This window comes from Parasteatoda tepidariorum, chromosome 8 (genome assembly GCF_043381705.1).
Source record: "Parasteatoda tepidariorum isolate YZ-2023 chromosome 8, CAS_Ptep_4.0, whole genome shotgun sequence".
NCBI lineage: Eukaryota > Metazoa > Arthropoda > Arachnida > Araneae > Theridiidae > Parasteatoda > Parasteatoda tepidariorum.
In genome coordinates, this window is record NC_092211.1 from 89,795,336 (window position 1) to 89,821,590 (window position 26,255).

Below are 26,255 nucleotides of genomic sequence, written 5' to 3' on the forward strand. Positions count from 1 at the left end.
GCCGACAATTGTACACCTGTAGCAGTAGACCAATGTGCTGCCAGCTGCCTGGAGGAAGCTGTGCGATCATTCACCGCCATGCGGAGCAGGTGTCGATCATCGCGCTCTGACGTCACCTTCTGTCGTCCAGTGCCTGTTTTTCGAGTTGTTCGGTGCTCGTCGGTCCACTGCTTCCAAACTCGCATCACTGTGGAACTGTTCCGCTGCATACGAGCTGCTATTGCGCGATAGGAAAATCCTCCTTCTCGAAGGCCGATTATCCTCCCTCGTTCAAACTCCGTAAGTTGCTTGAATTTCTTATTCTTCCGTCGTGGAGGCATACTCAGGTCTCACTAAACGTTTGCCACTAACAAATAATCATAGACTATTTTCAACGTCCCGCTACAGCACTTTATTTATACGCTTTCAGCATCAATTCAGAGGGCGCTGCGCGCGCCACGCACGCGCGATGGCTCTGAAACTTTATTAATTTGCATAATATCCTATATCCATTATTAAAATAATATTTCATTTGATTCTGATGATTCCTTCATGGTGTTGCATTTTCTACAAACAGCAGTTTACATTTATAAAATCTGCTGTTTTGCCCTAAAGAAATATTTTGTTAAATGTGAAATAGTTTTTCTGACTTGCGATGCACGTCACTCAATGGAATATTCTTCCAAGATTGACTTCACCTACAATTTAATACAGTTATTCTGATATTCTTTTGATTTCCCCCGTATATAATTCCTTCGATATGAAACTAACTCCACATTACTTAAAACATTGCATCTGTTCCGCGACTCGGAGCTTTTGGAACCCGATCCAAATTTTCTCAACTTTTAATAAGTTAATCGTTCAACGGTTGATTTTTTTCATAGATTCGATTCATAATTTTTACGTGACGTCAGTATATTTTAAGTATTAATTCTCTTGTAAATATTTTAAGTATTTCTTCCAGAAAATTTAACTACATAAAAAAAGCAAAAATCTAAAGGAATAATAAAATAAAATAACTTAGGGAACACCAAAGGGAATATTCCTGGTTTATGATCACTCTACTTTAAATGCACCCACTGAATTCTCAATTTCTAAATGCTTATTTCGTATGAAATTTTATTTTAATGAAAAAGTGTCCAAATATATTATAGGTGCAGCGTTAGAAAATATTTTGTATTAGAATAAAAAGTTCGTTTTTTGAAGTTTCCTCAAAAGTACATTGCACACTGTAGATCGCCAATCCCTGAATATCACAAATACTGTAGACTACTAAAATCTCGTTTGGCATCTTAGGATGCACTAAACATACCATGCGATTCAGATAATGTTCCAAATTTAGGAAATTGTAGGATTCGTTGTTAATGCCGAAATTTTTAATATCCACCATGAGATTTCTAAGAAGCAAATCTAGAGATCTCTGCAAATATGATCTTAATATTTAAATATTTTATTAAAAAAAGTACCTCGCTTGATACTTCATTATCTATCACACACTATAGGGACAAAAATAATTGTTTTACAAGATAAAAGAAAATAAATATTAAATGTATTTAAAAATCATTTATTTGTATTCTGACACATTGTCAGAGGTCTACAAAACTTCTAAATTTGTAAGAGCCTGTATCAATATTTAAAGACTATGTTGTAATAATAAGAAGCATAATCATGTTCCGCTGAGTCATGGTGGTTCAGAGAATAGAGCGCATCACTTCCCAATGAGGTGACGTGGGTTCTATTCCAGTCATAGCTGGTCGATTCGAATTCCGCACCCGGGTCGCACTGACCACAGTAGTGGTAGACGGATCATGGGTTAGACTCCCTTTGCTCTCAGGCTGACCGTGAATGATTTTTGAGGTTTCCTTCTCCATGTAACGCAAATGCGGGTTAGTTCCATGAAAAAGTTCTCCACAAAGGCAAAATTTCTCCCAGTACTTGATCCAGGATGGATTGGGGTCAAAATGACAAGGCTACGGAGTTGAATATCGGAACATCCAATTTAGGGTTACGGAGTAGCCGTAAACCCTAATTTGGGTGGGCTGTTCAACGATTGTTCTAAAATAAAGTAAAATCATGTTCTGCTGTACTGAAATTGCCGAATTTACTTAATATTAATTATCAATTCTGAAAAAAATTAGTAAAATGCTAAAGAAAATACATTGTTGAATTTTATAGAGAATAAAGATAGCCTAGACAAAATCATAATACACTCTATAACAAAAAAATCGAGGCACCAATAAGGAGTTGTCCGATTGCAACAAAAATTGGTGGATAGGCAGACAATGTACAGAATAGTAAATGATTAAAAGTTTAGAACAATTGAATAATTTATTGCAGAGTTACAGTAACAAGTTCAATAAGATGTTGTCCCGCCTCTAGCCTGGAAACAAGCTGCCACAAGGCGTGGCATAGACCGATAAAGCTCCGGTATGGTCTCTTGCGGTATTTCCTGCCAAATTCGATCCAATTGTCGAACGAGGTCATCAACATTCCGTGCCAAAAGCAATCGCCTTCCCATCATATCCCAGACATGCTCGATGGGAGAGAGATCTGGTGATCTGGCAGGCCAAGGAAGAGTTTGACAAGCTTGCAGACAGTTCATAGCAACACGTGCCGTATGTGGTCTGGCATTGTCCTGCTGAAAAACCAGCCCAGGGCGCTGCAAAAGGAACGGTAGCAAAACAGGTCTTAGGATGTCGTCGACGTACCGCTGTGCAGTAAGTGTACCTCTAATGACGACCAAAGGGGTCCGGCTGTCAAAGGAAATGGCACCCCAGACCATAATGCCTTGTTGAGGGCCGGTGTGGCGTGCAATAGTGAAGGCAGGATCCCCCCTCTGCCCTGTGCGTCTCCAAACACGTCTTCGATGATCGTCAGGACACAGTTGGAAGCGGGATTCGTCGCTAAAGACTATACGTCCCCTGTCGGCATCATTCCAGCCTGATCGAGCGTCGATTTTGCGCGTCTTAGTGCGTTGATTTTTTTTGTTATAGAGTGTATTTAGGCTTAAATAAAAAGAAACACGTTATAAAAAGAAATTATAAAAATTTTTATTCAACAGTAACTAAAGATTTTGCTTTTTTCATTAGATTTTCCATTCGTTTTCATAGACTCATACTTTAGTTTGTATGTTATGCACTTGATACTGTTTTTAGTTACATCGGGAAACTTGCTTTGGACATAGTCTGAAAAAAGAGAGAAAAATAAAAAATTACTTAAAAATATAAAATTATAAAATAAGTATTCTTGAAACAATTTAATTGAAAAACTAGAACACGAGTAAGGAAATTATTGAAGTTTCTGCTGGAATCTTCTTTTTCTCACAGAAAGGCCGAATAAAAAATTTTCACTGCGAAAAGATTAATGGTATTGAGACGCATTCAAGGCAGATGCTAATGGAAATACAAAGATAATTTTTTATTTAGCCTTAATAGCAACGAAAAAAAATAATTTTTGATGTACAATTATTTTTATCACAGTGCTTATATTAAAGGAAACTTTTGTTCACACTGTTCTATTTCGCTTTAAAATTCCGAATGACAACTGATTTAACCAAATGAATACGGAGAAATTTCCTTAAAACTGTTAAATTCTCAGAAAAATATAGTACACAAGAGCTTAATTCAGATAATAATTTCAATTAAAGCTGTTTTTAAATAAATTTGTCACCACATGAAACAACATTTCTTGTGAATATGTTAATTTCAATACTACTGTGATCTTGCAACAATTATTCATGACTATTAGAAAAGTTCAGTCTATCTTTAGCAAATGCCTTCTATGTAAATTTTGAAAATGGGGTAAAACTTCATTAAAAGGAAAGTACGTTCCGTGAGAATGAAAATCGTAAAACAAACTATTTCAGTTATTTGTCCACTTTAAAGTCAAGACATTTCTTGTATTTATTTTCCATAACAAGATAGTATGATACAGTGTTTAAAATTACATAGTTTCCCCCAAGTGACATAAGTCACTTTAATTGCGGCATTTTTTATTTTCCTTGGCGAAAAAGCTTACTCCTAACTCGTAACCACTCTTAGGCAAACACAATTACATACTTTCTTAAAAAAAATTTGCAAGTTAAAAATCTATTTGGCACCTTGGCGATTGTAATTGGAGCGACAGATCACGATACGGAAATAACCCCGAAGATAATAACTAATAAACACAGTAAACTCTAAGCAAAGGGAAAAACTAATATTTTCATATACATAAATATCTATACATTAGTATGCTTAGTTAATTCTAAGTATTTTTAGCAATGTATTATTGTAAAGTAAATAACTTCCTTCCTTCCAATTTCTAGTAAAATCCCTGGTGAAGGCAGAGACGAGTTTTTCGTATCTGGCCCACTTACAATAAAATGCGACTTTTTATTCTATAAATTTATCAATGAACTTATATTAAGTTCTCGATAGTTTTCCAACTCCATATTTTCCTTCTTCGAAAAAATCAAAAAGCCCAGCCTCAACGTTTCTATACATTTCTAAAATATGTATCAAACAGGTAAAATGCTGCAAAACCAAAACTTTTCCTCTTTTATATTTAGCTGATATGTATTTCAAATCATCATTTTTTTTCTTTCTGAACAGTTGGTAAAAGTAAGTTTCAAGTATAAAACCTGAAAAAAATTATTAGCTATATCTCATTGAAGATACTGAAATGTTACTTGACACTTGCTTAAGATTTAATTTGATCCTCCAATAAATTGTTATTTTCATATAGGATTCTTATTTTGCTTCATATTTAATTTTAATCTACTTTTAATCATGTATGGCATTTAATCTATGAGATTTAAAAATAAAATTTTTATTTTTTAAAATGTTTTTTTTAAAACTCATTTTAAAATTTATTTTTAGATTTCATTTTCTTAATTAACAATAACATCAGTTTAGTCATAGAATGCTCGACTGATTCTATTAAAATATCGTGCTTTTAAAAATAACCTTTTGACTCTTTGAAGTTATTATTTTTAATTTACACATTCTTATACAGTTTTGCGTAACCAAACCATTGTCTTAGATACAGAAATTTGACCTATTACAATGTTTTGACGCAGATAATTGCGTAGGCACTTTTCTGGGATTTCAAAGCCGATTTACATTTATCATACGTGGTGTGCTAATATATGGTGTGTTTCCATAAGTTGCCATGGGTTTGTGTTACTTTCCCATAACTGTTTGGTATTTTACCATAAGATTACCATAAATGTAAGGTGTGTTCCAAAAGATTTGCCATATGTGTATGGTACATTTCCATAAGGAATTGTCTTGCCATATAAATACTATACAGATATCTATGTTTAAGGTTTATGATGTCTTGTCATATAAATGGTATTCAAATACCTATGGCATCCTGCCATAAATTTTCAATAGTTGCCATAAGCCTATGGTGTCGTACTATGTAAATGCCGTGCAGATATCTATGGTTACCATAGGCCTATGGTATACTGCCATACAAATTTTAATGGCTGCCATAGGCCTATGGTGTCATGCCATATAGATCTCTATGGTTACCATAGGCCTACGGTATCCTGCCATGCAAATTTCTATGGTTGCCATAAGCCAATGGTGTTGTGCCATATTAATGTCATACAGATCTCTATGGTTACCATAGGCGTATGGTATCTTGCCATGCAAATTTCCATGTTAACCATAGGTTGCCATAGATTACTGTATGTTTCTCTATAACAAATTTTCCTAAGTGTTATTAATTTAATATTATTTCGTGTGTGAGATAAATAGAGTAGAAAAAACAGACTGACGCAAACAACACGAGATGATAATCCGACTATATCTTTTTCATGGAATTGATTGATTCAGGGAGACATTCCTCAATGTTACGAGGGCCAATGATTGTTATTTTATTGAAAGTAACAATTAAATTCAACTCATGAAGTTCAAGAATCACCGCAGCCAAAAAGTATTTCAGCAATGATGGGTGTCAGAATAAACGATGACTGCAAAGAGAGATCCAACAGCAAAAAGAGAAGATGGATGTCTCCACTTCCCTCTCTCTCTTTAGAATTAAAAATAAATTGTAGTTTATTTATCCAAGTAAATCAGTTTGATCGGTGGTACTGAAACAGTGGCTTCCATTCAGTGTAGTCATAAAAATTTATGGACCTTCCATTTGCTCGTCGCCATTTTCAAATACAGTCTCAGATTCATTTTTCAATAAAGTTTAACTGGACTTTTCTTAACCCATACCTATTTAGTTACCCATTTTGAAATAATAAAAGTAGAAATGATTCATTTTTAAGTTGTGGAGTACTAGATAGGTACTAGAGCAAGCAAATTCAAGTATTTTCATGCATGTGTTATTAATCTTTTAATAAAATAGCCATTACCTAAAAAAATTGCTTACACTGAAAAAAATTATTTGCTCAAGAAAATAAATAAATAAAAAATAAAATTAAAAAAAAGAAGAATTTTCTTATCATTAGAAAATTTACGCATACTTAAAAGAAGAATCGACTTGCATTTAAAAAAATTACATGTACCTATAAAAATGAAAAAGAAGTTACTTTCACCTAAAAAATAAAATTTTTATTTGCTCCTAAAAATAATAATAATAATAAAAAAGAATTTACTTGGGTCTCGCGACTTTACATGCTCTGACGAAATGGATAGTGTACCATTTTATTTAAAGCTCATTTTCGTAAGGAGTTAAATGAACTTGTACTATTATGAACTGATTATTATTATTTGCTTTTTCAGAAACAGTCATATATATATATATATATATGTCATAACTGTTAAAATCAACTGGTAAGTATTTCAATCTTCCTGAAAATAATCTCTAATGAAATGATTTTTCTTACCAGGTTTAGATCTTTTCCAAATTCTTTCAGATAAATTCTTTATGACTAGAATATCAAAATTGATACTTATATGAATGGCTAAAATTAGTACCCTTAGTCACGTTGTGGTTCAAATTAAAAAAAGGAAAAAGGAATGTGTCAAATAAAAACCTAGTAATATCGAGATTCATTATATCAATTGCAAAATGTAGCTAGATTTTATAAAATCATACAAAACATACACTGTAAAATCTGTACTGTAATAGTTCTACAAATTTGGTAAACTCAAAAAACCGTGTAAAGAACCCTTCATCACGATAACATCAAATCTAGCGTCTATCTACACTTTAAGGGTGTAGTTACATCTAAACACCAAAAATTGAGGATACTTACACCAAACGGATGCGCTTTCACCTCATTCCTGATTTACTTTCTGCTTTCGAAAATACCAGTTACTTTGGATATCGTAGTTAGTTCACAATCGCGCACGAAATATCATGAGTTTGTTGACATTTTTCACGCAGCATTACATCTACAGAAAAAAAAAATTCCCCCTTTAAAATATATATGTATGTTTTTGGTTGTGTAACACGGATAATTATATTTTGATTTTTAAATATCTGTCAAATGTCGATCCATGTCATATCAGTCCCGTAACCGTTTCAGTTCCTCTACTAATTCGATTCGTCTATTTTGATAGAAACAGTTCATCCCAATTTTTTTATTACAGTGGTTATGCTTTAATGACCCTAAATATAATTTTTTTATACGTTTATTAAATTATTTATTCATTATTTTCAGTAACAGTAAATTGATTATTAATTAAAGGGATTGACAGTAAAATGATTAATAAGTGAAGAGGAAATTGAGTTCTGTTTTAAACTGCTCTTTTCTCATTCTATCAATGGTGTAACTTTAACCCTTTCCCCTAAATACATGAATTCCAAAAATAAACATTTAATGAGCGTCGAAAAAAAAGCTTCACCGAACTTTCTCTCTTCTTTCTTTCCGATACAATTTTTCTCTGCGAAACAGAATTCTAGAAGATTTCAATTCTCTGGCACAAAAGTAAGTAATAGTATCTTCCTATCTTGAAAAAAAATGTTTGAAAATAAGTTAAATACTAGCAGTCAAAAGGCAATAAAATAGATATAAGGGTCGTTACAATCACATGTTTTGCATATTTGGTAATTTTTTTCAAAAGAGAAAAGCAGAAATGACAATAGAAGGAACGTGAACTGGATAGAAATAGCGGAACCAAAACGTCCTGCTTCGGTTTATTTTAATTTCTACCAGTTACTAATTACAAATTGTCTTAATATTTATTTTGGGCTACGCATATATTTGATTTACTAATTAATTTCATTTCAAGAATAAGTACAAACGTCACCGGCAAAGTTTGAAATCCGACTTTCAACAGAAGGCATTGCAAAATGCCTAAAACTAGCCAGTAATGTATGAATGATTCATATTTTATACATTTCCTAGGCATTCTATAGAATGCAAAAGGAGAAAGCGACAAAGCATGAAATAAATCTCCCATTCCTCTCGAATAGAAGGAAATGTACTTCAAAATGTCAGTCAAGCTTACCATCTTGCAACAACTGGAGGAATTTTAATTTCTTATTTTTTATATGAAAATGTTGGCATTGTATATAATGTACAATGTCGTATTGTACATTGTATACAGTGCCAAAGGCAAAAATTTTGTTTTTACAAACATTAGTTTTTTTTGCATATTTTGAAAACTTTTTTTAAATGGCACTGCTATTATTTTTTTCCCAATAAATTCGTATTTTTGAGGAATGCATGTCTTTTATATAACAGCCTTTTCAATTTTTTCTTACATAGCATTAGTCATTAATAGAATACTAGGTATTATATACAATGCTTAGGAAAAGTATATAATAATTCTCGCACTTCATACTTTGTCTAAAAACGTACGGCTGTATACAATGTCAAGGCATTCTCTGGCTTCTTACACTTTGCAGACAACGTATATATGCATCCTAAATGAATGATTATTACTTTGTATTGTGTCACAAGTATAACTTTACTCGATCTTATGTGAATATCTCATTTTACGGTAATTATAAATTTCAGTGTCACTGTATGCCAAAAATGGTGTCAGCTCTACTTTATACCAAGAAATGCAAAGGAACATTGTTTGTGTTTCATTACATCAGGAATTATCCTTGGTTCTTGGTGTAGTGGTTTTTTTGGTGTTAAGAGTTTACTCGTACCGTCGGGAGCATCATGGAGGTTATCATTTTTTTCTCTCTCTCCGTTTAACGCAAATACGTATTTGTTTCTGCAGAAAAAGTTTTTCATGAAAGCAAATAGTCTCTTTTCTGTCTCTGGATTTAAATGTTACTTTATTTTTTAGGGTTCAAAATGACTGGGACACAAGAGAGCAAAATCGCTCTATGAATCTTCTGTTTAACTTTGGCTATAGGATAAAATTTCTCACCGAGTATCAAAAGGTTTAAGAGATTGCATTAATATGGATCTCATTTACGTAAATTAGATTTATAGTTATCAGTCCTTATTTAAAAAAGCTCTCTTTCATGAGCAAAATAACGTAAAACTATCACCTTCGTCACTATAGAAGTCTGTTGTTAATGGGGAGATCAACTTGGAAAGTGCATGTTTGAAAGTGCATGTGCAAGAAAAGTGACAACCCAACTAAAATGCACATTTCGAAAAAAATTGATTTAGTAAATTTGTATTATGTTGTGAAGCGGGGAGTTAAAAAAAGAATAATATGTATACCCGACTATAAAAAACTTTTTTGTTTCAATATTTCGTGAATCCTGTGTAAAGAACGCAGAATTAAAGACAGTTATTGAACAAAATTACTTTAATAAAAATTTCCTGTGTATGTTATCTAAGATAGCAAGTAAAACTAGTTAAGACCCAAACATGAATGAAATGGTTCAGCAGCAATTATCGCATTAAATTATATTAAATTTATGAGGTTTTCGAATGGATATGTGTTTACAATATTAGTCAAATGCATTTTAAGAATAAAAATTTTATTAGTTAAGGAGTTTTAAAGAGAATACCCTTTTTTTTAAAAAAAAGTAATAAAATAAAATAATGGGTATAATTATAATATTTTAATTAGTATTGATACACTTAATTTTTTGTACAGTAAAAAATTCAAAATATCTAACATTTGATGACCTCAATTTTATTTCATTGCGTACCACAAAAGGTTGTTGATATTTTATTTTAGCTTAATAAACTGAAATAATTTTAAAATATTGTTTATTTGATTTTCATTTGAAGCCATTTATTAAATAAACTCTAAATATAGTTGCACAATGTGATTAAGGAGTTTCATATCAAAGTACAAAAGTTTATTTGAAATGAAGAATAACAAGCATGACACTAGTAACGCATAATCAATCATAATTTAACTTGCATACTGTTCGGAAAAAAATACTCTGTCTTAGGCGTCGAAATACTAAAAAGAATTTTGCTGTTCAGTATATTGTCCTATCATATCATCCAACACAGAAATCCAGTTAACTATTTCCGCTTCAGACTAAGCTTAACGGAACCGAAATGGATAGAAATTAAACACTATAAAATTATTAAACAAAGTTGACAGAGATTAAAAAATTAAAAATATGCTTATTACACAAGTAAAAACATATCTACATATTTAATTGCGAACTTTTGTTTTCGAAAACATGTCGAAACTGAAGACAACAAACGCTCGAAAAGAAGTAAGCAATAAAAAGACGATATTCTAAGTACGTCGACATTGGTGCTTTCGGAAGAAAAATTATTTAACGTATGGTGTGAATAATGCCTGAGCTTTTTCTATTTTATCCATTTCAAATTTATTTATACCCTTAAAGTATATGAAAGCTCAATTTGGTGTTCACTGGAAAAAAGTCTTCCTTCACAAAACCATTTTGTTTGTTCAACATCAAATTCGGAAAGATTGTGCCCGATCGTTTTTATAGTGTAACCACTCATTACGTTTCTCTCTCATTAAATTACTATTTATTGACTATCTATGTTTGAAATATGCATAATTTTTCTAAAAAGAAAGGAATGCAAAACATTTTTAGAAATCATTTTTATGAGTCACGCGGGCTTCGCGTTGGTACTCATGGACTATTGGTTAACTCTTTCAAATGACGGCCATCTTATATACAAACATCTTTACGTGATTTTCATACATTGTTTCACTTTTATTACTCCAACTTATTTTGGGAAGGCATCGTGCTTTATTTATGTCATAAAATTCATCAATTTTACATTCTGCTCTTGAAAGCAGCTTTAGCAAAACATTCGGTCTTTAAAGTTGATAAAATAGTTTTTTTTTTAATGACACATTTCAAAGACAACTGTAGACAAAACAAGGGCAACTTGTAGACAAACAAGCAACAAAGACAACGGTAACAAAATAACACTGAAATAATTATTCAAAGTCTGTCTAGTTTAAAAAATCTAATTTGTATCTAGCCTCCCATTATTTCTCCTCAAGATATCTAGCATTGAGTGAAGTGCATCTACTATTTCTTCGTGCATGTTGCACCGTTTGCAGATTAGGTTTGGAAAAGGGTTGCCGAATTGTTACTTAGCAGAAAAAAAGAGGCCCGTTAGTTGTTACGGTTTAAACTACTTGTAAAAAACCAGCTTAAACTAAAAATGTTTCGACTTTTATTAGAACTTTTATTTTTCTGCAGTAATATAAAGCGGGTATAAAATTGTTAATTAAGAACAACTATATTGATGTGATAGCATGTTAGGAATGATTTGGAGCAGAAACTTTGCATTTGCGATACAGTTTGAAGCAACAGCTCAAACCTTACAAGCATTAAAAACAATAAACTTAAACTACTCGGAACTAAAATTAGAAATCAACTTTTTTAGAACAGTTTATTTATGTGAACAATACAAAATTAACTATAAGTACCAAGTGTCCAACATTTTAAACGAAATATATTAATTATGTTTAAAAAATCATGCATGGTTTTACAGAAAATGCCTAATTTACGGAAGATTAAGCTCAATTTTTTTAATAAAAATAATTAATTTGAATCAATGTAAACACCATTAGAATGAATTAGAACATGATCCAGAAAGGTTTTGGTTAAAATTGTTTGGTTTTGAAGCAAATATGGAGCAGCAATTAAATCATTGAAACCAAATAACAATTTATCAACTTTTGGAATAAATACATCTACGAGAAAGAAAAATTTATTAAATAACATATTTTCGTGATATTATTTTACTTAATAGTGCAACATCAATAAAATGAATTTAGATACATGTATGTTAATTTTGAATAATAAGACATAAAATTTAAAAAAGGTCAATAAAGACCAACTTTACTAAATAAAATTTGGTATTTTTAATAAACACTGGCTGGACTGGTCATTTTCAGAGAAGGTAATTCAATGATATCGCAATAAAAAGTTTTTCTCTTTAGAAATCATTTCGCCGAGTGAAAAGGGTCACCACTTAAATATTGAAACAATGTTACACAAATAATGAAGCACTGGCAACATTGAAATATTAATAGTTTAATGGAGAAAATTTATTTTTAAAAGGACTTCTCTGCATTCCTCAAACATAATAACATTCTGGTCAGTTGAACATGAATCATTATGTGAATCCTGGAAATTAAATTTATAATCTCCCTATTTTGTCCTTGTTGAGTGTATGCGTAAGAAGATATAAAAATAACTTGTTTTCATTACAAGGAAGGGGGAGAAATGATGAAGTAAAAAACTTTCAATGGCTATTAGATGAAAAGAACATGTCTTATAGGTCGGAATAGCCTGGTTGATGGGGCTCTGGGTCCAGGTTGAAGAGGTCGTGAGTTCCACCTCCACCGACCGAAGACTCCCGTATAATAAATGGTGACCGTTGCTCGTTAAATCTCTCGGGTCACAAAGTCCTCCAAGTATCCCCAACAGATCAATACATCGGGGAGTACTGAATTGGAAACTCAAAATTACGCTCGGTGGATGAATGAACGAATGCATGAATGCAGGAATGGGCTCGACCTATAAAAACGGCAGTGACGTGTGTGTGTTTCTGAAAGTCATATTCTTGACCACAGCAAACTGAAAAACGCACCCTCTGTCTTAAATTCGCATGCCTTCACCAAGCAGGCTTGCTGGTTGGCAAGTGGCATTTGAAACAACAATGTGTCTTATGAATTGAACTTTTCCTTCGCGACTGTAGTTATCGCTGGACAAAACTTCCATTGTTGCTTTTGTTGCATTCTGAATAGAATGCAACAAGGTGAAAAAAGCTGTAAGAAATGGTCAGATCGTCACATTAAATAACTTCCCTCTGATTTAGAGGTTAGAGCAAAATTTTCTTTCATCGCATTTTCCTGTTAGGTAAAATCATATGCAGGAAAAAGAAATAATTTTTGCTTGTGAGAAATAATGCCAGTTAACTCTAATAATTTTCTATTGCACTATAAGAAGACTCATGCCTTGGATAAGAAGATTCTTGCACAATCGAAGAGACCATGGAAAAAACCGTTTTTCAAGCTATTGAATCATATAATTTTCAATTAAGTGAAAACTAAAAATCAACAATTGGGGAAAGAATAAATATAATGAATATTTTTAAAATACAAAAAAAAACTATAGTTCCTCAATATTTTATGTTAATGCAGTGAATTAGATAATTGTACGTTAATTAGATATGTTAATTAGTGAAGCAGCAGTAGAAGTAGTAGTGTTTTATTTACGTCGCACCAGAGCTGCAAAATGGGAGGCTCTCAGAGGGGACGGCTCTCCCTCCTTGGTAGTGGGAGAACAGTTTTCCGAAGATCACTTTACGGTAGAACAGTATACCGCGCACCTTCTGCCCCTTCGCAGAAGGATCAAAGTGACCACTCTACCGCTTACTGGCCGTTGCCAATGATGCTTGACTTCGGTGTTCTACTGGGAACCCTATCTTTACGATCAGTTCACTATTGGACATTAGTAAAGCAAAATCTAATTTTATAATTATATTAAGAACTATAAAATTTTTATTACGGATTAAATATTTAAAACTTATGGATTTTTATTATTATCAATAAAATTGTATTTGTCAAATTTTATTAATATTACCAGATTAACAAATCACATACTTATCTTACACACTACTTGAATTTAGAATTACAAATAAAGTTTTATAATTGGACAATGTTAAGTACGTTCATTCATTGACTTGTAATTAAAAAGATTTATAACTTTTTAAAACTCATTAAAAAAAGGAAAGTAAATCGATGTGAAAAACTTGCACTACTATTTTAAATTTAATTTGTTTAAACTTAAGTTATTGCCCTGATGCTAATCGCCAAAAATTTCTTTTGGTCTTTTTTAGTTTCCTCCTTTTCATTAAATTTTTTTCATTTTGTCCTGTTTTCACTTTCTTCCAATTTCTTTCAATTTCCTTCCAGTGTCGTAGAAGAAATTGATTTCTGATGGATGAAATATTCACGTGAAGCTCTTAAATAGTTTTTTTTTCATGCTATTTTGTGTTTGTGTGAAATTTTGTAGATAAAAGTTAGTTTCTAATTGTCAATGATTTTTAATTTAATTTTGTAGTTTGAATGTCATTCGAAAATTTCTGAATCCCATTCCATCAACCATTTTGAAAATGTACTAAAATAACATTGAAGAATTATGTATAGAAGGAGTGATGGACAGTACTGCCCCCTTTCAAACAGCTTTATTTAGCTACAGTATAAGCTGAGAGGCTTCGTAAGGTATTCACTACAGCATAATATAGCAGTTTAATAATTGTTTTATTTTAATCTAATTTATAATAAAAAAAATTTAAAGTACGAAAATTTAGACAGCTTGTCATACAAATTTCCCTTTATCTAACATTTTATCTGGAGCCTGTCAAAGGCAGGGGCATACAGGACAGTTGCCCCGGTTCCCACATCAGAGGAGGCCCTAAATCAAATAGAAAGTTTATTTTAGGTTTCCTTCTTCAATGAACGTTTTTTAAACAAAATATCAGTACACTGTAAAACCCTCAGTTTTATGTTATCTTCTTCATTAATCCATCGTATGAATACAAAAAATCTATATTTCGTAAATCCATGGCTCTCTACTGCGGAATTCAGCTAAATTTTTGAAATTACGATGGACAAATTGGACCAATCAAAAGCCTGCATTTTTATATATCGCGAATAAAATGTGTTTATAAAAATACATGGTTTAAGTGAGCCATCATAATTGCGAAAATTTAGCTGAATTTCGCCCTAGTGTCAGCAAGGATATTAATTTTCCGCAGCTAGATGACAAAGTTAACAATTAGAAAACTGCATCCGGTATGATGGACATAGAATTGTCAGAAAATCAATAAAGTGGACAGAAAGTTAGTTGTCTGACCATTGGAGGGGGGGGGGGGCACTTTATAGCTATTTTAGGTTCTAGTCAATTCTCTTGTTATCTATAACTAAACTAAAAACTACTAGACTCAGTGACTTGACAAGGCCAACTGTGCCCATCACAGTTTTCTTGACCTTTGGACTCTGAGGTGCACATGTTCCGGTTGAGTAGTCAGCCCAACGTTGTGTTTAGCTCCCAATCATTCTTGGTACTCATTTCATCGACTCACTGAAGAGATGAAAGGCTGAATCAACCTTGCCCGGCCCAAGGATCGAACCAGGGACCTGTGGCATGACAGCGCAAAGGGCTACTGCTCAGCCACCAGGCGTCTTGTTATCTATAATGAGGTAAAAAATTTAAATACCTCCATAAAGTTCGATTCTTCATTACTGAAGTAGTGAAGCAGAGGGGAACCCCAGAGAAGTTTTTGCCCTGGGCCCCAATTAGGCTAAGTCGGGATCTGGTTTTATCTGTTCTTCCTTGAAATTCATACAGACTTAAATTTATTCATTTGTTTGCGAAAATATACTTAGAATTAACATTTGATGGCACAATCTGTGCAGTTTAGAGTAATGAGAGCATTTATGTTAACGTTTGAGGTGTCAACTTTTCATCAATCAAATTAGAAAAAAAAAATCGGGAGATCGTATAGTTTGGAATAAAATTACTCTTTTTTTCTTAAAGAATCCTTCCGGCAGCCTTAGGGGAAACAATTTTTTGAAGAATCAAGATAATAAGGAAAGAAGCAATAGACTGAAAAAAAAAAACTTCATAACTTTGTTATGCTTGTATCCTTGAATTCTAGTAGGCTCATCATGAAACGATGACAAGTTAAATGAAAAACCCAAGACACTGAAACAGAAAGATTTACTTCATGATATAAAACTTCATTCGTATTGAAAAACATATTAAGATGGTGAAAAAGGTCGACCTATTTTTGAGAGCTCAAATAGGTTTCCATTCTCAAGTCTCGAAGGACGTGAATGAAGAAAACAAAAGTGACTTGGAAGTAAAAACATTAAGTTGCTAGCTAAAAAAAGGAGGAAATTAAAGATGAAAATCGAAACTAGAAAAACTGAGGAAGCTGAGTGAGGCAAATCAAAGCAAAATGCATTTCCATACGCTATGGAAAGGTTTATGAAGAACTCGTGGTGCTAACAAGGGAATCAGTATTCGTATGAATGAAGCTAGATACCAGGGCATCAAGATGAGCTGATCGGACAAGTGTGGAAAGAATTTTGTCGTTATCATAATTTAAATTATGTCCAAGATTCCAACAATGTGAGGCAATGGATGATTTCCACACATTGTTGGAATCTTGGGCCTTATTTTGCCTTATTTTGCTGGGGAACTTAAAATTCTATTCCACAATATGGCTGGGAGTCACCTACCATACATCCCTAACCTCACACCTTCAGATTAACAATTGTTCCTGAAATTGAAATGTGATTTTAGAAGAAAGAGCTTTGACAGCGATGACTCAAAGGGCGTTCAGTAGCGGCTGTCTTCAATGGATTTTTTGAAGAGTGTATAGACAAGTAGGTTACCCGTTATGACACAAATATCTGAACAATGGTGACAAATAACTACGTAGAAAAATATTTTCTGTAATGCTCTTTCATGTAAAAAATTTTCACACGAGATTTTCCTAAACGGTACCTACTTTCCGGACATGCTTCGTATTTATGTAAAAGAAAAACAAAAACGCATACAAACTCTGACCCATCCCAACTGAAGTCAATAAATGCCAGAGAGAGAATAAAATATAAAAACAAAAAATGAAACATTTAAATAAATCTAAGGAAAATATGCATTGCAGATGCATTAAAAAATTGCATGTCATTAAAAAAAAATACATCGCAGCAATCCAGACAAATAAACGGGTCTTCCATATGTTTATTATTAATGAAGGCTTTGATTTTATTGAATCGAGATCACATCTAAACAGTGGCTCTGTACAATTCTTTTTCTTTTTTCGAAATTTCATATAAATGATTTGTCAAGTCATCTGAGTTTCGACACCTTTTTAATCAGTGTTCAAAAACCCAAGATTTTGTTTTTCAAATCCTCAAAACGCAATGTTGGGTCTCTAGATGAGCTACTGTATGTAATATGACGAAACATCCTTTTCACAGTTTGAATTTGGCAAGTAAACAATGGGCGCCCTTGTTAGATTCTGTAGATGTCGTTCACCTGTTTCGCATTAATAGAAAGTGACTCCGGTTACCTTCCACGTGTGTGGAATAGAATATTTCGGAAGTTTTCTAAGGAGAACTCAAAAGCACAGACCAATAGTAGATTCATTTTTAAATGTTCTAGATGAATGAATTTATCTATAGATTATTTCTTATATGCGTTTTTCTAAGAAAAATTGAACCAGACTGAATCAAATAGGGGCTCATATTAGATTCATTCTTGAATATTCTAGATGAATAAATTCCTTTCGGATATATCGAAACTGTGTTTTTCTAAGGAAAATTGAATGAAAGTAAGTCAAAGGCATCGGCAAATAGTAGATTCTTTCTTGAATGTTTTATATGAATAAATTCATCTCGAATAGTTCGAAAATAAGTTTCTTTTTAAGGTGAATTGAACCCGAATAACTCAAATGCATGGGTCAATAGTAAATTCATCTTGAATAAATTCATCTAGAATATTTCGGAAATGTGTTTTTTTAAGGAGAGTGGAATCTGAATAACCCAAACACATGCACCCGTAATAGATTAATTTTTAAATGTTTGAAATAAATAAATTCATCAGGAATACTTATGAAATGGGTTTTTCTTAAGAAGAATCGAACTTGAATAAATGAAAATGAATGAGCAAATAGTAAATTCACTGTTTTCAACATATTGGAGATGAATAGTAGATTCATCTAGAATATTTCGGAAATGTGTTTTTTTAAGGAGAGTGGAATCTGAATAACCCAAACACATGCACCCGTAATAGATTAATTTTTAAATGTTTGAAATAAATAAATTCATCAGGAATACTTATGAAATGGGTTTTTCTTAAGAAGAATCGAACTTGAATAAATGAAAATGAATGAGCAAATAGTAAATTCACTGTTTTCAACATATTGGAGATGAATAGTAGATTCATCTAGAATATTTCGGAAATGTGTTTTTTTAAGGAGAGTGGAATCTGAATAACCCAAACACATGCACCCGTAATAGATTAATTTTTAAATGTTTGAAATAAATAAATTCATCAGGAATACTTATGAAATGGGTTTTTCTTAAGAAGAATCGAACTTGAATAAATGAAAATGAATGAGCAAATAGTAAATTCACTGTTTTCAACATATTGGAGATGAATAGTAGATTCATCTAGAATATTTCGGAAATGTGTTTTTTTAAGGAGAGTGGAATCTGAATAACCCAAACACATGCACCCGTAATAGATTAATTTTTAAATGTTTGAAATAAATAAATTCATCAGGAATACTTATGAAATGGGTTTTTCTTAAGAAGAATCGAACTTGAATAAATGAAAATGAATGAGCAAATAGTAAATTCACTGTTTTCAACATATTGGAGATGAATAGTAGATTCATCTAGAATATTTCGGAAATGTGTTTTTGAGATGAGAATGGGACATCCATCAATCAAATTCACGAAATTCAATCTTCAATGCTGCCAATAAACAAAATGCAAAAAAAAAAAAAAAAAAAAAAAAAAAAAAAAAAAAAAAAAAAAAAAAAAAAAAAAAAAAAAAAAAAAAAAAAAAAAAAAAAAAAAAGCAAATATTATTTTAACTATCATCATAACTGTCGGGATCACGCATACCAGGGTGACTCTTATGAAAGGAAAATATTAAAAATTCTAATCCTCCCCATGTTGCCCTTTTGAAATTCAGTATCAATCGAAAAATACATTCATTAGAATTTACCGCACTCATGGTTTATTTATATTTCATTTAATTTTTTTTTACTCATTGATGAAAATAGGTCTTGTTTACTAATTGGATTTGAAAGAAGGTGAATGATCTCTCCTATTCTTGGTTTTTGTTCTGCGTAAAAAAAATACAGGTAGACTCCAAGGAATTTTTTGATGTTTGAAGAGATTCTGTCTTTAGGATGATAGCTATATTGATTTTTAAATGAATATGTTAATTTTCTTTTTCAGGTATGGGTGGAGATCCTTTTAAAAATCTCTACATATCAATCATGACATCGATTACTTTAAGAAAGTCGTATATTTAGAATTCGATCGATCGCTATCGATCGCTATCGTTCAAATTTTGTATTTTGTCATGCAAATCCACATTATTTAAAATAAAGTTTATCTACCTTAATTTATATTTGAAAATTTATGCACCTTGTAATTCAGTATGTTTTAATCTATTATTAAATAAAATAATGAAGGATAGTAAACACCTCTTGAAAGTAATTTTTTCTATTGGAATCATCTTTGGATAAACAAATTTCTTCATTGTGTGCATACATTTTTCAGTTCTCTCACACAATTCTCAAAGTACTGAAATGTTAACTTAAGATTGAAGGGTCCAAACCTTTGACCGCTCTTCTGATCAAGCTGTTGGGACTCTATTTTCCAAATTGCGACTACCCTCATATATTTTGAGGGTCAAGAATCCAAATCGACCGTCAAAAAAAAAATAAAAAGAATGTTAATTCAGAGAAACATTTGTGTTTGATTTCGTAACTTAAATTATCGTCTGCACTAATTAATGAGCATAACTAGGTCATCCTCTAAATCCATTAAGTTGGAGTCCTAGTACGTGAAGTTATTTAGAGATCAAAAGTTCCTTCGTTTCAAAAGTTATTAGAGTGTTCCTTCCGATCAAAAGTTATTTAGAGTGTTCCTTCGTTTTTTCTCCGCACTGAACATACTTTCAAAAAATTTCGTGATAATTAATTTAACGCTGTTTATTTTCAAAAGTGTTACATTATTCGTGAAGTCTTCAACTCAATCGACCTTTTTATCATCCAATTGAAAAACACATCGTTCAATATTCTCAATTAGTACGTTTGAGAGGGATTTGCGAGAAAAGAATTTTTGTCAGAAGTGTACCACTACGCACTGATGCGGTTTAAATTGTTGTGACTGTTTTAGTTAACTAGAAGACTTCTCACCAATCACCGTGATCACATTATAGTTTTCTCCGTTTAAAAAACGATATATTTTTCTTAAAAAAGCATATACATATATATATAATTTGTTATAAAATTTATAGTTAAAGCAACTAAATGTAAGGACACTATCTTATTGTATAAAACGTAGAGAAATGAACCATTACCTGGATTTGAAAAACAGTCTATTGTACTTCAACAAAAATTTGAACTTAAAGGAATCTAACTATTTTTGAAATTGACTTTATTATAAATTTAGAATCCCTGCACTCTTAGCTCTCTATAAATATTTTACTTTCATTTGTACTTATTGATTTTATTTGTACTTTACTGAATTATAGCAGTTTTGTGAAAGGTGATAACAGTAGATAGACTAATGATTTAAAGTCTTTAAATGCGTTTATCTGAAAATCAGATTTTTTTCAGATTTTACTGAGTAGTAGCCTAACCTAAGTAGTAGTAGTAGTCCCTATCTCAGTAGTACATTCATTTGATTTTAAGGTAATAGTTAAAAACGTGGCTGATAGCCTTCTCAATAAAATCCTCAAAGGATGTTTTGTTTTAGGCGATAGAAAATTTTTACAGTGTTTCGCGTATATGCAAAAAAATTCCTTATTTTTTATATAATTTTTTAAAATCTAAAAATGGAAATTTATAAAAGAAAATAATAACAATATTCTTTTCCAGTTTTAAAGTTTTTTACATAATAAAACAAATACACTAGTTTTTAAAAAATTCATATTAATATATAAAAAAAAGTTATCGAAACTAGTCGGATATCTTAAGATTAGAGAATGTGCGATACAGGAAGAGGAAATAAATGAATTTTACTCGTTAACGATATATATAATATTAACCTTATTTTATCATGACAATTCAATTGGTTTATTTATCTTTTTTGAATCAAGATTTTTATACTTTTAAAAACTTTAATATAAATTTTAAGAGTTTTATCTGATATCCACTTTTTTTTTTTGCAGCCAACTTCATCTGAAGTGCATTATCAGATTTATTATTTTTCCATAAAATTCGTGAGCTCCGCGCTTTGCTCGCACCTCAATCCTTGGAACTTCTTTCGCCATTCCCTTCGGAATGTATCGCAATCCAAGCTCACTCATTGGATACATTGCTTCGCTTTGTATACTTTCTTGAAGACTTAGTTAAGAATAAATTGTTAATATAACTTTTCTCTGTACAAAATTTCTAAATATGTATTTTTGTCTCATTAAAAGGCCGCTCTCTTACTCCGCAGTATTGTGTTTCGCGAATACAATTGCGTAAATAAAATAAATAAGACCTAAGAAACTCCGTTCCCTGATCGCTGACGCTCGCCAACCCCTAGAATTGCTCTCATAGTTCCATTGATATTGCTTCGAAATCCGAACACGCTTCGCTCGCTTATTGTATTAGTTACTTTCGTTTCATACTTTATTCATTATTTCTTGTTATATAAGCTTTTATTAAGATTAAAGTGTAGAATAAATAGTTCATAGAACTTTTCCTGAACAAAATTCTAAATACATACATTTCAGTATTAAGTTGCAAAGAAGATGAAAGAAGATTTCAGTATACAGACACACAACTGTTTAGTTGAGCATAAAATTAAAAATACCAGAAAAAGAGCATCCGCATATACGCATGCAAAACCAATCGTGTTGTTAAACGAGCCTCATCGCTGTTGCTACTGATGTATTTAACAATTGAAACAATTAAATACGAAGAAGGATTTCGTTTCAGCTTTGCTTCATGCTATTGCCAACGCGTGAAAAAAAATTTTTTTTTCGATTTTATTTGCTTTATGCTCGATTTTATATCCACATGCATATAAACGTTTTTATAATATAAATGTATTCCAAATAATATAATTGCTTGTTCTGATATAATTTAGTTTTCTGTAAAAAAAAAAGTCACAGTATACAAAATGACAAATTATTTGTAACCTCATTTTATAAATATAAATGTTGTGAAAATTGTTTCTTGATACAGATTTTGCAAAATTTTAAACAGAGTGGCTAAATCCTTTGAAAGTTTTATTATGTTTTTTAATGATTTCAATAAATTATGTCGAAATGCTTTAGTGTTTCATTGACTATCTTTTTTTTCTCATTATACACAACTGCAAATGGATATTTTTATCTGTTTCATCCTTAAAATTATTTCCAAGATTCCTTCCAAGATTTTCTAGTGCAATCATCTAGGAAATATGCAATAAAATGTTCAATAATTCTCTTTCTATCAATATTCAATAGTGGTGTTCATTCCGTATATTATTTCATATCGTATTTTGCTAAAGAAAAGCAATTTTGTTACTAATAAAGATATGTCCTAATGTGACTTGACAATCATTCTACGAGAATTACCTGACGACAACAGCTGCGAAGACGGATCTTGACAAAAGTCCTCCAAAAACAAAACACACGGTTGCAGTTAAGAAAAAATAAGTACCCAGCCAGATAAAAAGTTCCCAGCTTTCTATTTCTGGTTTTATGTGGAAAAAGAACACGGAGAGGAGGGAGTCTATAAGTAGATTCTTCCTATTTGCAACTGTATCCTCCTCCACTATCCCCAGGTTTTCGACTCCCTGGTGTTACGGTTGAAGTGAAATAAATATTCTCGAAGGTAAAAAGTAGATACGACATATTTCTTTTTTGGAATAAATGTTTCAAACAGCGCGACGTTATCCGAGATACTTGATTCTGATGACTGAATTGAATAAATATTTAGAATCTGAGTTATGAAAATTGAAGAGAGTGAACAGCCATTTTTTTTCGTTAATTATAATTGATTAAAATGAAAAAGTATATGTCATGTGTTTTTTTTTAGAAATAATAAATGTTTCATTGACTCAAATTACAGAATGTTTACATTTTAAGTAAGGTGATTCATGTATTTTCTTAAAAATATTTTTCGGTTAGAAGTTTTTTAGACCATGACAAATATTTGAAAATATAAGGAGAACATGATGTAAAAGTGTGTTTTTTTTTGCGCTTCAAAAAAGCAGGTATAAGACTAAAATAATTATTTACAATTTCGATTTTTAATTTTGCTAATTTTAAACAGTAATTGAAGTTAAGCAATATTTGTTGCGCAATTTATTTTGCGCATTACCCCTGTCCTCTCCCACAGCCATATCTGATGCATGTATGCTGTTACCTAATTGTGAGCTATATGGTATCAAATTGTGAGATCAGTTTGATTTTCAAAACTTTTCTGTGAGAAGACATGTGAAAAGTTATGCAATTTTTATCTATTTGTGATGTTCTTAGTTATGATTAAAAGGTTTCTGTTGTGTTTTTGTTATGATATGACCATTTTGACGTTTCCGTAATCAGCAAGGAAGTTATTTACAACCACGGAAATATTTAGATTACCTTTAATCGATTCTTTCGATTCGTTAACAGCTTTCCTGACCAAACTATTGCGATCATATTGTCAGATTGAGGCTACTCCCTATGTTTTGGAGAACAAATCCTAACCTATCGATAAAAAGGTACGTTTATTCAGAGATTCAGTTAGTTCTTGTATCGTAATTTTAAATATCATCTGTACTCATTATTTAACACATTCTAAGTCAACTCCCGAACCATTAATATTGAGTCCTAGAACGTAAAGATCCGATTATCACATCAAAAGTTATTCAAAATAGTCCCTTTAATTTATAATTTTTACTTTTATTTCTTTACACTGCACATGTATGGACAAACACAACATGCCGAGCTCAAGCTAACGTGTTACGCATGAGCAGAAAAAGCTTACAAGAAAGTGGTAGCAGAAATGTTTTTTTTAGTACCATTTTTGAAGTATTTCAAAAGACACGTCCCAGAAATGTTTCTGTACACAATTCTTTATAACATTTCAATCGCGATGTTTCAGAAACATTTCTGTTATCATTTGAAGAATTTTGTTAGGTTTCTTCTGAAGTGTTACGCGTTTGCTGTGACTTTGTGTGCTGTATGGGTCTTGTTCTTATTTTATTTCTATGCTGAATAAAATTCCTATTTGTCATGCACCATTCACCTGGTTAATTTAATAAGACAATAAATAAGAAAAATTGTTAATAACGTAGAATTTCTTTTCTCTGTTTAACGTAGAATATATATCACGGAATGAAATAAGCTAGGACAAGCATGAAATGGCAAGCACTGCAAACGCGTTCTGCTATTCAGTTTGTTCTGCTCTAGGGTCGCAGTATTTTTTTACGTCGGCTGTCGGATTTTATTCGCCACGCTTCAACAACTCCATTAAACTAAATTATTATTTTACTTAAATTTATTTTTTGTTTCGAAAATTATTTACTGTTACAGATCTGGGTTTTCTCTTAATGTGAAGAAATTTATAAGATTTTAAGTTCGTTTCGTTTAGGCGAACAAAACCTTAAAATTAAATTCATTTGCTCGCCTAATTAATAACAGCAAATAAGTGAGCAGTGATTTAATAAATTTGCTAATTTTGATTTATTGTCCTTCAAAGGTGCCATTGAGGTAATTATCATATATATTTTTTTAATGTTAGCATGCATTGTACTAAACAATTTGATTACAAATTCATAACGATATCCACGATAAATTTAAATATCTGACTTCTAAGGAACTATTCAACTGATTTTGCTCAAATTTTGCATTTTACCTTGTAAAATTATATTATTCAAAATGATGCAAATAATTCTGCATCTTACAATTCAAAATTTTCTCGACCATTATTAAACAAAATAATAAAAAATATTTACTAAAAAATTATTTTTTGCCTTGGATTATCTTTGGATAAACGATTTTTATAATTGTTTGCAAAAACTCTTCAATTCGCATAAAACGTTCTCGAGATATAGCGAAATACACAAAAAACAAAATTAACTTTGAGGGGTTCAAACTTATGAGCGCACTGCTGACCAAACTATTGGGAAAATGCTTCCCAGATTGCATCTACACCCTTTACTTTGGCGGTCAAAAATGAGATTCCGTTTTAAAAAAAGGTATGTTTATTCAGAGAAAGGTAAGTTTTTGTGTCTGATTTCTTAACCTAAAATGTAGTTTACACTTATTAATTAGCATATTTGAGGTCACCCCCTCGAGCCATTAAGATTGAGTCCTAGAATGTGAAAATCCGATCATTAGATCAAAAGTAATTCAAAGAGGTCCGTTTTTTTACGCACTGTTCTTACGGATAGCTTTCAAAAATAAAATATTTTTCTAACTAAGTTGCCAGATTACAAAATACAAAATTTCAGAGTAATAGAGGATAGTGAGACATTATTTTGTAGGCGTTCATACTGATTTAAAGAACAGTATCTGATCTGTCCGTTACTTTGAATTTACCGATAACTAAAAATTGGAATTGGACGATAATTCAAAATTACAATTAATAATAGGTCAAGTTTTAAATTCATTTTAATTCAATTATTTTTATTGAAATTTTTAACATTTATTGAATAATATTTATTATTAATTTGAATATTACAGAAGGATGTTGGTTAGAATTAAAATTACATACTATTTACAATAAAGTACGGATCTAAGTTTAATTTCTGTTTGACACCGATTTTTCCAAATCGAAATTGCACATGGAAACAAATATATTAATCTAGTCAATTAAAATCTTCTTTATGAATAAGCACAGAATGTGTTGTAATATTTTTTTTTTTGGATAAGCAAATATTACCTTAGTTTATTTTAATTCTATTTATTTGACTAAAAATAGCATGTAAATAAATGTTTCAAGAACATAAGAATTCCATGCTATCAGTTTATTTATACTAAACTTAAAATAATTCCTTTTATCGCATATCTCAACAATGCAGATGTTTCCTTCTTTTTTAATACACAAACCAATAAGATAAAACGATGTACTTGATAATTTAAAACATTCATTTGCTTCAAAAACTTATGAAGGAAAAAAAAGTCAACATGTTTAGAGCTCTCAAAAATAGTAGCCCATTCTCGAGACTTGCTAGACATGAATGAGGAAAACGAAAGAGATTTGATAATATGCAAACTTCAATTGCTTCAAAAAC